This window comes from Hydra vulgaris, chromosome 10 (genome assembly GCF_038396675.1).
Source record: "Hydra vulgaris chromosome 10, alternate assembly HydraT2T_AEP".
In the NCBI taxonomy this organism is placed as follows: domain Eukaryota; kingdom Metazoa; phylum Cnidaria; class Hydrozoa; order Anthoathecata; family Hydridae; genus Hydra; species Hydra vulgaris.
The window spans coordinates 16,889,953-16,902,159 of NC_088929.1; positions in this window are offsets into that span (position 1 = coordinate 16,889,953).

The following is a 12,207-nucleotide window of genomic DNA, read 5'->3' on the forward strand; positions in this document are numbered from 1 at the left end:
AAGTGAAAACTCAATTTCAAATAAATAAAGGAGGAAAATGTAAAATGTGCAAAAAATTTTACAAAGGCAAATTAAGTAACCTCAAAGATCACCTTCCTCGAAAACACAAAGAAAAAGCCGACGAAATTGAATTAGTTGAAGCTACCCCAGCTGCAAGGCATCAAAATGACGATGGAATTCAATTAATTAAACGAATCAAGCTAGAAGTTGATGTAAATCAACTAATTGGAGAAATGATTCGATTAATAATGCACCGTAACTTGTCTTTAGCATCAGCTGATGAAATCGGACAAATGTCTTTAGTAAAAAATCCACTCAAAAAATTCAGTATTTTTATAAATCGTCACAGCATGAAACGCTACATTCAACATGCATGTGAAAATATTTTTTCGCTAATAAGAGAAGAAACTGAAAATGTTCTTATGTCGTTGATGTTTGATTGTGCGTCGCGATATGGAAGAAATGTGTTTGGAGTTAGTTGCAGATATATCAAGGACGGGAAATAGTTGACAGAACCTTAGGCATAATTACTCAAGAAGGTCGACAGTTTGGCGAAATTTTGGCTGCTCAATTGGAAAATGTGATTGGAAAAATTGGAAAATGTGCTAATAATATCTACACAACTTGCACAGATCAGGGAAATAATATGATGAAGGCTTCAAATATTCTCCAAAATGCACAAGATCAAATGAAAGTAATCCTTGAAATTTATGGTGACGAATTTATAGATTTCGAAGACGAAGAAATTGATATTGGCGCTTTAGAGAATGAAGAAGGGAACTATAGTGAAGCCCACACTGTTTGCGTTAAAAAAATCGGTAGGATTGTTCTGTTCAGCCATGTTTTGTGGCGCACATGTGTGTCAGCTAGCTGCCAAGGACGTAACGTCAATGTTTGAAGATGCATTGAATAATATAAGAAAGGTTGCTATTGAATCCAAAAATGTAGCATATATTCAAACATATAAAAATCTAAAAAAGCCTCGTATAGACATTGCACCTCGTTGGGATTCCACTTTTTTGATGATAAAAGATTTTCATACCAACGCAGAATCATATCAAAGGATAAGACACGACAAGTTAAAGTTAAATGATGCATCATGGAGCTTAATAGATGAATATTTCAACGCATTTTTACCAATACATTCGGCCATGATGGATTTTCAATCAACAAAATTATCAATGAGTGAATTCTACGTTCGATGGATTCAAATGAAAATAGAAGTCGAGGACGTTCCAGCAGGTGATTTGGGATTAAAATTGTTACTGACCAACGCAATTAATACACGAGAACAAGTTTTTTTTTAAATGTGAAGCATTTATTGCTGCTTTAGTTCTGGATCCTAGATTTTGCTTTACATCGGGTCATCAACTGTTTAATACAGAACTGTTGAAAAGAGGAATCACACAGTTGATCAAAATCCATCAAAAACTTTGCACTCGACAAGAACAATCAAATTCTTCATCAACAAAAGTATCCATACAATTAAATGCGTCATATTCATCAAATACTTCTGGAGAGATACTTCCGATGAACTCAGAAGATGTTGAAGCTGAAAAATTACGCCGTTTCATTAAATATACTGGAGGAGGAACAAGGCAAGGTATTGTTAATGCAGCTTCAGAAACAGATGAAGATATTCGTCAACTAATTTTAAAATGGGCTCTTAATGAAGCGCGAGTGACATTAGACGTTGAATTCAACGATCTTGCTTACTGGAAGAAAAATCAAAAAACAAAATGGGATCGGCTCTATGAAATTTCGCAAATAGTTTACGGTGCAGCGTTCTCTAGCGTAAAAGTTGAACGTGATTTCTTTGAATTCGCTTTGGTTTATAGCCATCTACGTACTCGCATTTCAAATGATTTTTTAAACTCCATCATCGTGGTAAAAAACAATCTGGATTTAATTGATAAAATAAAATTCGTTTAAAAAACTTGTTTACTTATTTAAAAAACAATTCTCATTTTTTTTTAGTCAAACAACTGTTTTTCTACAAGTTCGCTTAATTTGCAATAGAATCTTTTGAGATTTCATTTTTCATTATGAAAACTTTTGAGGAATCGTCAATTGAACCTGTCATTTTGAAAAGGACACAAGTCCAAAACTTTTAACAATTAGTTAATAAATTTAAATTAAAAATTTCTGTATGATTTATATTTTTTTATAAAAAATCAAAGTTACATAAGTTATATATGTTCTTGATTTATCTACTTTTACGTTTAATTTCTTTAGTAGTGTAGAAATTATCTTATTAAAAACCACGTTTTGTTAATTTTTAATAGTTTAAATAAATGGACTTGTGCCCTTTTCAAAATAACAGGTTCAATTATTTTATTGTTAAATAAATCATAACTATTAAAAGTTTATTCATACTAATAAAAACCACTTTCAGTAATAAAAACTCAGCTTGAGATGGTTTTTACATTCATATAATGGAAATTGCCAATATTAATCAATACTAATCAATAGGGATGGCACTTTTACTTACTTTTTTTTTGCTTACTCGAGTAAGTTAAATTTTATCAAAGAGTAAATTACATAAGTAATTTGAAACGTTTTATGTAAATTTATATTTCCGTGTAAGTAACTTATTTTTTTGAAACGACTTTTACTTTTTAAAGTAAGATTTTTTACTTTCAAAAAAAAAGTTATGTAAAAGAAGATTACATCAAAAAGTAATTTTCTTTTACATGTAAAAGGAAGTCACGTGATAAAACTATTTTACTTTTACATTCAAAAGTTAATTACTTTTGAAAATTACATTACATAATATAAAAGTTTCTCAAACTGTAATTTACATTTACCTATAAAAGTAACTAATTAAAAAAAAATTATATTATAAAGTAACTTGCATATAAAAGTAAATTACATAAAAGTAATATGCTACCAAATGTAAATTAAATTTACAAATAAAATAATATTTTTTAAGTAGGAATTTTTTATTTTAAAAGTAATAACAAATAAATTACATCAGAGACTTAACCAGCTTTTCTTGGTCTTTGAGATAGCTAACTTCCAGACATGGAGCAAACTCCAAACATTTATATGTTTATACTTATGTCAAATATGGATGCTATGCATAAAATTCCGATGATTGGAGGCTGGGAACAAAAAAGTCCCAAATTTTGTGCCCTCCCCCCCTGCCTCAAATGTGAGAGCAACAAGTTGATGAAATATTTTTTGTATTGTTTTTAACTAGACTAATATTCATCGATAAATTTTAAATTTCATAGTAAAATATTTTAGCTTTCAAAAATTATGACCATATGAAGTTAAAACCCTCCTCAATTTGAGGGGGTTATAAATTTTATATAGTCAGTATTTTTGAACGCTGAAAGATAATACTATGAAACTTAAACTTTATCAATGAATATAAGTCTAGTTGAGAACAGTACAAAAAATATTTCATCAACTTGTTGCTTTCACGTTTGGGGCAGGAGGAGAGGCACAACATTTAGGGCTTTTATGTTCCCAGCCTCCAATCATCGCAAATTTTTGCTAAGCATCCTTATTTGACATAAGTATAAATATATAAATGTTTGGCGTTTGCTCCATGTCTGGAAGTTAACTATCTCAAAAAACCGAAAAAAGCTGGTTCTGGCTCTGTACATAAAAACAAATTTAAATTAGATAAGCTTACATTTTATATAAATTGTAAAGTAAAATAAAAGTAACTTATATAAAATAAGCAAATTAATTTACTTATATTTTAAGATAACTTTGACATGATCTTGTATAAAAGAAATGAAAAAAAGAAAAACTTTAAGGCACTAACATTTAGTTTGCCGCAACATTCGATTTGCGCGGTTAAAAATATTTCTTCCCTGTATAGTTTGAAAATATCAATAATAGGTTTCCGCACATGATTAAAACCCTCTCTAGTTCCGGTCCATGATAGTTTTAACTATTATAACCCTTCTCTGAATCAAACTGTCTCAAAAATGTTCACTCTCTGGCCAACCATTCGAAAGGTCTGGAATTTAGACAAAGCTAAAATAAGGCATTTAGCAGAAGGTGCATATACCCATGGGTGACTCAGAAAGGGTAGTTTATTAGAAAAGAAAGTAATTGGCGTAGTTGTTAGTCCTTTTTAACAATTTTTTTGCGTAAATGCATTTATTTTTTAAAAACTAAGGAAAGTTTAAACTTGTCCTGAATTATGGGAGCTATAATACCATGGCCTGAAGATTAAGGAGCCCCAAACTTTATTAAGAGGACTCATTATTTTTGTAAAGATTTTTCGCCACTTTGATACAAAAAAAGTCCACCTGCTCAGAAATATTCTTTGACTCTAAAAGGCTTATATCTTTATCTAAGTGTAGTATCAGTGGCCTAGCTATTGCAAGGCCAGTATAAGCAAAACTTACGGTCCCACAAGCAGCTAAACCAAGAACCGCAAGGTTCAGAAGCACTAAGATATATTTAAAGAGTTTTTTTGTTTGTTTTTTTAAGAAAAGTTATCGCTCCAGAGAAGCAGTAATTGGGCACCTTGGCCACGTATGTCTACTAACAAAATACACTTTGCTTGGCCGTTGTGTAATATACCTATATCCCGAGCTGTAGCGTAAAAATGATTTATAAGTAGATAAAGAAATAAAAATTGTAGTGAATAGAGCCTGGATACAAAAATGCCCTTAAACATTTACCATCCCTACTACAAATGTGAGGGCAACAAATTAGTAATTTTTATTGTTTTTGTTTTCTTACACTAAGTTTATATCCTCGCCAAATGAAGTGGTTGTTTCAATCGTTTTCTAAACATTCTTATGTGATAAGAAAGAACACACTTAAGTTTGATACTTTAGTATGTTTTTGTTTATACCACAACATTGCACAATTTTAAAGAAAATATAATATGAAATCTTATAAAAACCATTTTGACCAAAGTTATTGCGTTTACATAATTATATTAATAATACATCTCATAATTTACGAGCGTAAATTTTGAGATGTAATATTGATGTAATTATTAAAGACATCATTGTGTTGTTGGTTATTTGGTTATCCATGAAGTCTTTAAATGAGTTTAATGTGGTTTTTAACAACACATTAAAAGGTTTTAAAACCTCATTTGTACGTAACTATATAATAATATTATTAGTTAAAGAAGAGGCTATTGATTAATTAATTGTAATTGGTTTGTTGATAAACCGTTGCATGTACAAATTGTAAAACTTTTTTACATTTTTCTAAACATTCTAATATGATATAAACAAGAGCATACTTGAGTTTGGCACTTCCGATTATCGCAATACTTTTGAAAAGCTTTACATAAACATGAATATATAAATGTTTGGAGTTTGGTTCATGTCTTTACATAAAGTTAAGTTCTCAAACAAAAACAAAAAGCTTGCTACGGACCTGATTATAAATTTGTGATTCGAATCTGGTTGTTTAAATATTGTGATTTGCACTTTTGTTATTTTTTTTAGTTTAAATTTTTTGAAAATTTAAAATAAAAAAAGTAACAAAAATTTACTCAAAAAAAAAGAATTTGATGTTATTTCATTTGTATGATAAAACATCATCAAGACAATTTTCTTTACAATCGACCATATAATTTTAAACTTGAAAGTGTGCTTTTTTGAACCATCCTACTAAATACGCTTTATTAAATAAAATAAAATAAGCGGTTGTTGCGGTTATAAAAAGTTGTAAATTTTTTTTTAAGTTAAATACTTTTAAATTTATACTTTTTTAACTTTAATTTCTTTTTTCAAATTAATCTTGATATTATTTACATCAGTTGTTTGAAAGTTTTCTTTTGAAAGACTGTCTGGTTTAATGTTCTTGCTTTGGAAATGGCTCTACATTTTGCAATTTTATTCAAAGTTTTGTATTTTGGCTTCCTTTATTCAGCGTGGTTGTTAAAAACCAACCTAACTAAAAAAGTTTTTTCTGGAAATGATCAACTCGAATAAATGTTAGATAATAGAATAATAAAGGAAAACTTGATTTTCTGGAATGGACTAATTGAATTTAGTTCATTCCAGACAACAGTTTTATGAATAGCTATTAATAAATAAACTAAAAAAATTAATTTTAATTTCTGAGTGGCTGTTTTGATCAGAGCTGACCAGTGCCGTCCCGAATAAGGGTGAGGGGATCTCCCACCCCAAAGCTATATGTGCATTTGAGTTAGCACATTTGTATATTTAGTTTGCAAGTTTTGAAGTATTGTTGGCAAATATCAAATATCGAGGACCCCTTTTTTTGTGTGCGAGTGTGTCTCTAGTTGGCAAAAAACACATACGAACCCCCTTCTCAATCAGAGACCTCTTCAGGACGGCTCTGACAACAACCACGCTGAATAAGAGAAGCGAAAAGCAGCAGCATAACTACAAATATGTACTTTTATTAAGTTTACACAAATGCTGGAAGGTTTGCACACGCATGAATTACCCATAGCTTAGAAATTATGTCCCCTTTCCCCATCTTCCCCCGACAAACTTTCATTATGGCTAATAACTTAATCTGCTAAACAAACAAAAAGAAATAAAAAATCGATGATTATTTAGCAGCCCCTATTAGTACTCATGCGACAGGGAGCCCGTCTCTATACTACTAGTATAGGCTATATTTGCCCCTTATTATAATAGAACTACCCTTTACGATATACGTGAAAAAAAAACAGACAATAGATTTGAATACGCTACCTATCTCAACATTTATGTTAAATCAACATGAAATGACTGTTCTTTGAAAAAGTAAATAATATAACTTAATTTTTACTTACTTACCAAGTAAAGTATAAAATTACTTTTATTTGTAAAAGTAAATATTTTTTTTCAAATTACTTTTGTGTAAGCTGTTTTTGCTAATTACTTACTTTTACACGTAAAAGTAATTTTTTGTTACGATGTAATTTTATTTTACTTTTTAAAGTAAGTGTTATGTCTTTTAAATATTATATTTACGTAAGTTTATTTCATAAATAAAATCGTTTACATTTAAAAAGTAAAATACATTTCGATGTAAGTTTTTTATGTAATCATAACCCAATAAAAAGTTTAATGAAGCAAAAAAGCAACAAATTTGTTAGACTATTTTCACTTTACTCTTTAAATTAATCTGAAATGCGCAATAAATTTGTTAGATAGGTTTTTTCTTCAAGAATATCAAACACCAAATATGTCAGACATAAGTTTATGTCAAAATATGTCCATAGAAAATATGTCTGACATATTTCATGTCAGCAGAAAATAATTTAGACATAAAATTATGTCAAAATATGTCGACAGAAAATATGTCTGACATATTTTATGTCAGCAGAAAATAATTCAGACATAAAATTATGCCAAATTATGTTGATAGAAAATATGTGGGCTAATTTTATGTCAGCATAAAATATGCCTCAGACATATTTGACAGATAACAACCCTGCTATTGATCACAAAGTTCTTTTTAAAAAGTTGGAGTGGTACGGAATTATTGGAAAAATAATAATAATAAACACATCGTTTGCCTATTGTTTGAAAAAATTGACTAATTATTTTCAAGTGATTAATTTTATTATTTATTTTACAAAATTGACTAATTAGTTTGAAAAATTAAAATTAATTATTAATAATTAGTAACTAAATTTTATAATTGATTTTTTTTTTTTAAAACCAAACTTTATTAAATAAAAAATTTCAAACATATTAAACCCATCTCTTAATGATAAACTATGGCAACGGATGTTTAAAAATAAGTAAAAAAAAAACTCTTTTAAACTTGCTTTAAATATATAATTCTTTTAATGAAAATATAAAAGAATCAATATCAGTTTATGTAGATCAAAAGAAATGGCCTTAATAGAACTTAAAAACACGTGCACAAAAAATTGAATTATATATACAAAAATACATTAATTCTAGGTTTCTAATTACAAATCCAAACACATGCAAGCAGGACTTTGGGACCATTTATAAAGTACGTACACTCGCATGGCGTTAATGTTATGATGTTTTTCTTAATTTAGCGCCTACTTTTTTTTACAATTAATCACCTGCCCCCTGCAGGTGATTAATTGTAAAAAAAAGTAGGCGCTAAATTAAGAAAAACATCATAAAATGTTGGGTAGGTAGGTTAAAAGCTTAGGTACTTTTTGGGAAGCGGAGAGTACTCAAAAAAACGTAAAGGGGAGGGGAGAGAATGGGTCAAAATAAAAGCGTACGTACATTATGGACAAATCCTTTCCAAATGCAAGTATTTGTACTTTAGGATAAGCAAAAATATAAATATTTTTTGAGACAAGACTGAAAAAACGGTCAACTTAATTTGATCGTCGTTCATTAAATTTCCCTCAAAAACAAATTATTAATTAATGTTACAAAACGAAAAAAAAAAAAATATAATGAGTCTCCTGATTTCCCTCGTCCCCCCCCTCCTCCTCCAAAAATAAAAAGTTAATCAAGTTTATGGAATTGCAAATACATTTCAATTACAAATATTCAAGAAACTTTTCAAAAAAATACAAGTACGCTAAAATAGCAATAAATAAAATTTTTTACCAAATACAATCATGTATTTGATCCTAACCCTGATACACATATAATTTCTCTTTAATTAGCCAGCAAGTGGGTTTCCAGGTATATAGGAAGATTGCCAAATATTCAGGTACTTAGCACATCTCTCTATATCTATAAATATATTGATAAATAGATACTCCTTAGAGAGTCCATTGTTGTTGTCATTAAAACAAGATGAATACTATTTATATATTTGTTTAGAGTAATAATAAACATATGTACGTTGTTAATATATTTTTTAAATTATTGGATTTATTTTTATTTGCTGTCCCAAGTAATTGTCACTTTGACTCAATTATTCACTCTTGCAACTCAGTTAATAGCATTATTTAGTTCAGATCTAGATAACCTAAACATAAAAAAAAAAAAATTCATTTTTCTCTTTGTTTGTGCAACAAATACAAAAATATAAAGTTTATTATTATATTATTATTATAGTTTAGTGATATAGCCCGTAGAAGAGGGAAAAAGCGTACAGCACCCTTTGGCAGCTTTATTAAGTATCAAAGTTTTCATAAAACCAAGTAATATGTCAAGGTTAGGATAAGGGTTAGGTATTGTGTGAAAGTTTTTAAATTCCTTTGTCTTCAAATTGCTGCTCAGATTGTTTTGTTTTTTTTGTTTTATTTTGTAGCTGCGTTGATAGACTTGATTGAAAATTTTTAACTGATTCAGGAGCTATTCATGCTAATAATATTATATTGCTTTCTTTGCTTAACGTGCTGTTCTTGTTACTGGGTTTTATTGACTATTGTACTTTTTTAAACATCTTCCAAACGGCAACTGAAACAGTTTTTATTTCTAATTTGAGTTGTCCGCTATGATAATCAGCAGTACGGTGTAAAAGTCTTTTTTGTATTTCTTCTTGAGTGAAACAAATGATTCTTTTTAAAGTTTTAGTTATGCAAAACCGTGTACTTTGTTTTGAGCAAATTATAATAGGTATTTTTAGCGAAAAAGCTATAAACAATAAAACAATACAAACTTACGACTACAAGAGAAATAGTCACTAACTGGATTTTAAATGTAATAAAACTATAATAGTGTTGTTACTTCTTGACTCAATGCATGAATTTTGCTTGTGTCTCTGATTTTATGTCTAGGTAACTAATTCTATTATCTCCTAATGAGGGTACGGCTATAGAACTCAGTTTTATGGCTTTGAGGCCGGCTGGTAGTAAGTTTTCCCGAACTCTGTGGTAGTTCTGAGAGAGGCTGATTCGATCAACAGCTGAGAAATATCAGAGCACTAACAGCGCAATGTTGTGCATGGACGGTACTTTTGGTGTGCGTTGTTGAGGTCACATTTGGAGCCCTTTGTTACAGCCTAGGGTTTAAGAATATTAGAGGCAATTGCTAGGACTATTAAATAGTGCACTGAGTACTATCTATGCTTTGAGTCAAGTTGCTTAAAAAATTTAAAATGAGTAAAGTACAAAAAACTAATAAACATGAAAAACCATCGTCATCACCAAGTTCTCTAAACCTATCATTCACTAGTATTCGTGATCTTTGAAGTAACTTTTCTTCTGTTGAGTCTTATCTCTTGCAAAGTTCACCAACTCAAATTAGTCTCATCTTTGTGAGACTAATTTGAGTTCAGCTGTCTCATCTTGTGATCTTAGTGTTGATGGTTATCTTTCTTTAATTCGTAAAGACTCCAATAGTCACATCCTTGGTCAAGACGTTTACATTTGTAAGAATTCATCCATTTGTCGGGAAACTAAGTTTGAATCCACTGACTATTTTTTTGTGTGAATTTGCTTAGCACCACTTTACTCTACCGCTTTTCTCTTTGTTCTATATCGCCTCCTTCATCTCAAAACTGCACTTTTTTCAATGCTATTTCTGATCAAATTGACCAAGCCCTGTCTCTTTATCCATCAGCCTAACTAATTGTTGTTGTCAATTTTAATGTTCATCACGCTGATTGGCATGGTTCTAGTGTCAGTGACTCTGCTCAATCTCAATCTCTAACTCAAATAGTCAACTTCCCATGCTTTGTTTCTGATTCTAGTCAGTGCTCAGTTTTTCCACATTCACCCTTAATTGCTTCTGATCACGTTTGATCTCTCTAAAACTATTATCTCGTACTTCTTCATTATCAGAATACCCCTATGATTACAACCCTTACAACTACCTTAAAGCTGATTGGGACTCTTTCCCTGCTTTTCTTCGCAATAGCCTTTAAGTAAAAATCTTTCGTCTTCTTGCTGAAAAATGTGCTTCTTACGTTACTTCGTGGATTCAGGCTGACATGGAACCTTTTATTCCCTCTTGACAATTTCAGGTCAAGCCTCATGCTTTATCTCACATTGTGCTGCTGCAATTTCCAGTCAAAACCGTTACTTCCATAAAACAGACTCTCCAGAAAACCGACGTCTGTTTACTATTGTTAGAAACCATTGTAAAAAAGGTATTGTCTAACGCCAAAGCTCGCTATTCTCAGGTCATAAAATCTCGTATTGCATTACAAAGTTTAGGCTCTCGTGACTTCTGGAAAATCTTTAACATTTTCAACAATAAAGACAAATCTGTTAATCTACCTTTCTTGTATGGTTCAGACTTTGTCACTTCACCTAAAAGACAAAGCTGAGTTGTTTGCTAAGAAGTTTTCGTCAATATTATCACTTGATTCCACTCGTTGCATTCTACCTAAAATAGCTGTTAAACAGGTTGATTTATTGCTTACCATTCTTATTACTTCAGTTTCTGTATCAATAGTAATTTCCTGCTTAGACTCTTCTACAGCTTGTGGTCCGTACAACAATACCTGTTGCAGTCTTGCAGAAATGTTCTTCAGAGCTGTCATCTATATTTTCAAAACTGTTTAACAAGTGCTTATCAGAGCCTTTTTTTCCGGCATGCTGGAAAGCGACATCTGTTATTCCTATTTTTAAAAAATCTGTTGAGCAATCTGACTCCTCTAACTACCGTCCCATTAGTCTTCTTCCTACCATAAGCAAGGTTTTTTGAATCTTTAATTAACAAACAATTAATCTCTCATCTTGAATCTAATAACTTACTAACTGATCATCCATGCGGATTTCGATCTTCTCGTTCTACAGCTGATTTGCTAGCAGTAAAAACTGATTGGTTTTGTCGTGCATTAGATAGAGGTGGAGAGATTAAGGTTATTGCTCGTGACATTTCTAAAGCATGGGGCTCACAGTGGCTGGTAAACTTTAAATAAGATAAAACTCAATTTTTTCAGCCAATTGTTGTTGCAACAATTTAGATCTTCCTATATTTATAAACGGTAATATAACTGATGAGTCATCTACCCTTCATCTTCTTGGATTAACTCTCACTTCTTATCTTTCTTGAAAACCGCATATGAAATTCATTGCAAAATTAGCATCTGCTAAGGTTGCATCTCTTTATTGAGCTCGACACTTTCCTACTCTGGATTCTATTCTTTATCTCTAAAAATCTTAAATCTATCCACGTATGGAATACTGTTGCCATATCTCGGGTGGATCTAATGAAGACGCCCTTTCTCTTTTAGACAAGATGCAAAAACGCATTGCAAACATAGTTGGACCTGCTGCAGTCAACCTCCAACCGTTATCACATTATCGAAACGTTGCTTTTCTTTCTCTTTTTTACAAATACTGTAATGGGCACTGCTCTAAAGGGCTAGCGTCTCTTGTGCTATCTACTAAAATTCATTTTCGTGTTACTCGTCATT